The sequence below is a fragment of the Octodon degus genome, unplaced genomic scaffold, assembly GCF_000260255.1.
Source record: "Octodon degus isolate 3935 unplaced genomic scaffold, OctDeg1.0 scaffold00103, whole genome shotgun sequence".
NCBI lineage: Eukaryota > Metazoa > Chordata > Mammalia > Rodentia > Octodontidae > Octodon > Octodon degus.
Window position 1 is genome coordinate 3,071,322 of NW_004524679.1, and position 5,444 is coordinate 3,076,765.

Genomic DNA, 5,444 nt, shown 5'->3' on the forward strand with positions numbered 1-5,444 from the left:
TGGATTGTTCTTGTTTTTCTAGGACCCTTAGATGAACCTTCAGGCTATTTACTTGAGTTCATTCTCTTTCTCCATGTGGGAATTTACTGCTGTGATTTTTCCTCTTAATAATGCTTTTGCTGGGTGTTCTGGTCTGGTCCATCTCAATCTGATGCCATTGGGGTTTTGTTGAAACAGAGCAGTAGACTCTGAATTCTCTTCTGGGGAGTGATGGAAGATCTGTTGGTGTAGTTGGTGACACATCTGTGACTCCAGAGGAGCTGGAGGATTGTGGCAATGGGCAAAATCAGGCATTACACTTTTGGAGGTGCTGGGAAAAGACACTTGGACTTTCTTGGAAGGTAATTCTTTCAAATATGCAGGAGAGAAATAAAACAGAAAGATGTTTTCCTTAGAGGACATTGTCAAATTTATTTGAATATGAACTTGAATATTATTAAGCAGGATGAAGTTAAAGGAATTAGATCGTAATGCCATGCAGGCATGGATACCTGACCAGAATCACCCTATTTACCTGGCCAAGGAACATCTGCTCAGTAGTTGTATGCCATTTTAATACCAGTGCTTCCCTTGGGGTTTTTGAATTAGACCTTTCCTATACATCATTGGATATGAAATCATGTGCTACTTTTTATTTTTCTCAAAGGTACCACAAATTGATTTGGGGGCCTCATAAGGTGGATTCCAAAGGAAATGTCTCTGGAGTTCTGATTGCAAGTGGTGAAAATGGAAACATTATTCTTTATGATCCTTCTAAAATTAGAGCTGGAGACAAGGAAGTTGTAATTGCCCAGAATGACAAGCATACTGGTCCAGTTAGAGCCTTGGATGTGAACATTTTCCAAACTAACCTAGTAGCCTCTGGTGCTAATGAATCAGAAATCTGGAGCCAAAACACAGCCCCCCGAAGATATCAGCTGCATTGCATGGAACAGACAAGTTCAGCATATTTTTGACATCAGCCAGATGCCAAAAGGAATGTGTCAGTGGCCAGTCCACTGTGTGGGTTCTCAGGAAAAATGAGCCAGTCATCAAAGTCAGTGATCATAGTAACAGGATGCATTGCTCTGGCTTGGCCTGGCATCCTGTTTTTGCCACTGAGATCGTCCTGGCCTCTAAGGATGACAGGTTACCAGTGATCCAGATGTGGGATCTTCGGTTTGCTACTTCTCTTCTCCATGTTCTGGATAACCATGCCAGAGGCATTTTGGCAATTGCTTGAAGCATGGCAGATCCTGAATTATTACTGAGCTGTGGAAAAGATGCAAAGATTCTCTGCTCCAACCCAAGTACAGGAGAGGAGTTATATGAACTTCCCACCAACACGCAGTGGTGTTTTGATATTCAGTGTTGTCCCCATAATCCTGCAGTCCAATCAGCTGCTTCCTTTGATGGGCGTGTCAGTGTTTATTCTGTCATGGGAGAGAACATGGATGGCTTAAGGCAGAAACAAGTTCACAAGCTTTCATCTTCGTTCGGCAATCTGGATCCCTTTGGCACAGGGCCCTTCCTCCATTACAGATTCTGCAGCAGACTGGGCAGCATGCTATAGTGTGACCCCTAAAGAAGCATCCCGATTGGATCCGGAGACCTGTGGGTGTTTCCTTCTCATTTGTAGGCAAGCTGGTGACCTTTAGGGAGTCAAGGTGCAGTCTTCCCAAGTATCTGAGCAGGAGCGCCACCACCACCACATGTTCATTAGCCAGGTCTGAAACAAAAGGAATGTGTCAGTCGTTCTGATCAGCTCCAGCAGGTTGTACAGTCACAAAGCTTTTCAGTTACTGCCAGAAGAAGATTAATGCTTCTCAGACGGAGTTTGAGAAAAATGTCTGGTCCTTCCTGATGGTAAACTTTTAGGATGATTCCCATGGAAAATACCCTGAGCTTCTAGGATACAGAAAAGAGGATCTTGGAAAGAAGATTGCTTTGGCTTTGAACAAAGTGGATGGATCCAATGTGGCTCTTAAAGACTTAGACCAAGTAGCACAGAGTGATGGGGAGGAGAGCCCTGCTGCTGAAGAGCAGATCTTGGGAGAGTGCATTAAAGAAGAAAAGCAAGAATCTGAATTTCTGCCTTCAGCAAGATGGACATTTAATATCTGTCAGTGGGGATGTTGATGGTTTAATTACTCAGGCTTTGCAGACAGGTGATTTTGAGAGTGTTGTTGACCTCTGTCTACATGATAACCACATGGCTGATGCCATTATATTAGATATAGTAGGAGGACAAGAACTCTTGGCTCAGACTCAGAGAAAATATTTTGCAAAATCCCAAAGCAAAATTACCAGGCTTATAACAGCAGTTGTAATGAAGAACTGGAAAGAGGTTGTTGAGTCTTGTGACCTTAAGACTTGGAGAGAGTCTTTAGCTGCAGTGTTGACTTATGCTAAGCCAGATAAGTTTCCATCACTGTGTGATCTTCTGGGCACCAGGCTTGAAAGTGAAGGCAATAGTGTCCTACAGACTCAGGTGTGTCTCTGCTATATCTGTGTGGGGAATATAGAGAAGTTAGTTGCATGTTGGACTAAAGCTCAAGATAATAGCAGCCCTTTGTCTCTTCAGGATCTGATCAAGAAAATTGTCATTCTGTGAAAGGCTGTACAACTCACCCAAACTATGGACAATCATACTGTAGGAGTCCTCTTGGCTGAGAAGATACGTCAATATGCCAATCTGTTGGCAGCCCAAGGCAGTATTGCTGCAGCCTTGGCTTTTCTTCCTGACAACACCAACCAGCCAAATATCATGCAGCTTCATGACAGAGTTTGTAGAGCCCAAGCAGAGCCAATACCAGGATAGCAGTCACCAAAAATTCCTTATGGGAGGCAGTAGCTTTCCAAGGGCAAGCCTGGACCAGTGGCTGCCCACCCACAGATGCAAAGGGCTGACTCGACAATATTATGCTCATGTAGAGAACCCTCCAACTCCAGGTTTCATAACTCTTGGAAATGTCAACCCAAATGCTGCCGCTCAGCTTCCTCCTCCATCTCCGGGTCATATACACAGCCAGGTACCACCTTACCCACAGCCACAACCTTATCAACCAGCCCAGCACTATGCCTTCAGAATAGGGGTGCCGGCAATGTACTGAACTCCACAGCCTTCTGCTCCTCCTGCCTCAAGCACTTACCCTAACACCCCTTATGTCTCTTCTGCTGCTTCTTATTCTGGGCATGCTCCACTCTACACAACACAGCACCCAGCTTCTTCTCCTACCTCCATCCCTGTTGCTGATTTCCCTCCTCCCTCTTCCTCTGGGGCATCCTTCCAGCATGGTGGACCAGAAGCTCCCCCATCATGCTCCGTTTACTCACTGCCTCCTGGAACAACAGGTACACTGCCTGCTAACAGTGAGGTGCTTGCATCCCAGAGAATAGGTTCTCAGAATGGACGGAATGTTCCTGCTTTGAACACAGTACCCAAGGAAAAGAAGATGCCTGAAAACTTCATGCTTCCTGTTCCCATAACATCTCCAATCATGAACCCTCTGGGTGACCCCCAGTCACAGATTCTGCAGCAGCAACTTCCAACTTCAGGACCACTGTCAAGCCAAGCTTCCTACCCACAGCTACATCTCCTGGGCAGCCACGCCTTCCACGCCCTCAGCAGCTGCTGAGTCAGGCTGGTATGCCCACATCTTTCCCAAAACCAAGCATCGAGGGTGCCACTGGGGCTCCTATTGGAAATACCATGCAGTATGTATGTGTCTTTTCCAACAGAAATAATTACTAAGAATCCTATTCCAGATGAGCACCTCATTTTGAAGACCACATTTGAGGTTCTTATGCAGCGCTGCCTCTCTTCAGCCATTGATTGTCAAACCAAGAGGAAACTAGATGATGCCAGCCAACGTTTGGTGTTTCTATATAATAAACTTAGAGAAAAGACACTTTCCCCAACAATCATCAGTTGTTTACACAAAGTTGTAAGAAGCATTGAAACATGAAACTACTTAGGTTTGACCATCTATACCCACATAGTTAGCATGAGCAACTTCAGTGAGACCTCTGCTTTCATGCCAGTTCTCAAAGTTGTTCTCACCCAGGCCAATAAGCTGGGGGTGTGAAGGACATCTGGACCCAGATGATGTCACTTTTTCAAAGAAGTATGTTTAAGAGAAAGTTGTAAGACATGGACCGATCCTCATCAGCATGTTTCGATAGCAGCCAGTAAGAGCATTCTACAGATACCCACATTAGAACTACTCCAAACCCTGGTGCTTTCTTTTCTTTGATCTTTTTTTGCCCATTATGATTTTCCTATAATGCAAATGACATATTTCTGGATTACACATAGGATGGTGCATAATGTTCTGACAAATGTGTTTTTTATTTTTATTTGTTTATTTATTCCATAATTTAATTGAGAAACAAATGGCAACCCGGTTTCTTTTTTAAATTTTTTTTAAATATTTATTTATTGTGTGTGTGTGTGTGTGTGTGTGTGGCCAGCTCAGCCCACCAGGGGGCGGGGATGGCTGGCATGTGGTGCTGGGGGATTGAACCGCGGTCCCTGTGCTTTGCTTAGCTTAGCTTGTTCTAAGTAGGTGCTTTAGACCACTGAGCCATCTCACCAGCCCGGCAACCCGGTTTTTAAAGCAGTATTCGCTTATGCTTGCTTTTGAAAAATTACATCTGGTTATGCATAAAGCAGAGCTAAAAATATTTCTTTCATGTTCTCCCTATTTTATCCATGTCAATCAGATTAAAGTGTGTAACCCTAAAAAAAAAATTAATGTTTTCACTGCATCCTATAGGTCCTAGCATGATTTAATGGGTATTTTGTTGTAGAAAATATCTAAAATCACCTTTCATTTTATCTATAACCCATTCATTATTTAAGACTGAATTATTTAGTTTCCACATTCATGCGCTTTCTTTTGCAATTGATTTCTAGTTTTATTACACTGTGGTCTGATCATGTGTATGGGATAAATTTGATTGATTTGAATCAAGTCAAATATGCCTTAGTGGCCAGTATATGATCTATTTTGTAAAAAGGCCCCTGTGCTGCTGAGAAGAACGTACATACCTCTGTCAGGTGGAAAAATTTGTAGATATTTATGAAGTGTACTTGTTTGAATGCTTGGTTCAATTCTTTTTTTAAACATTGATTTATTTATTTGTGACAGTGAAGCACAGAATTGAGGTTCCCAATCACTATTGTTTCTGTGCTTATCTGACTTGTGTCTATTAGTATTTTGGGGAAGATCGGTGTGCCAGTATTTGATGTATGCATGATTATAATTTTTATTTTTCCTGCTGAATTTTTCCCTTCCTTACCTAATGTGGAGTGACCGTCTTTGTTATTTCTCATTAGTCTTAGCTAGAATTCTATTTTTTCTGAGATTAGGATAGCAAATTCTGTTTTCTTCTCCTGGGTTCCTGTTGCATGGTATAATCTTTTTCATTCTTTAATTTTTCATTTATATATTTCTGAATTA

At 42.6% G+C, this 5,444-nt stretch overlaps 1 pseudogene; it reads left to right on the forward strand.

Annotated features, from left to right (window-relative positions):
• Positions 1 to 445: 445 nt before the first annotated feature.
• On the forward strand, positions 446 to 4,067 carry LOC101586818 (annotated as a pseudogene).
• Positions 4,068 to 5,444: the final 1,377 nt, after the last annotated feature.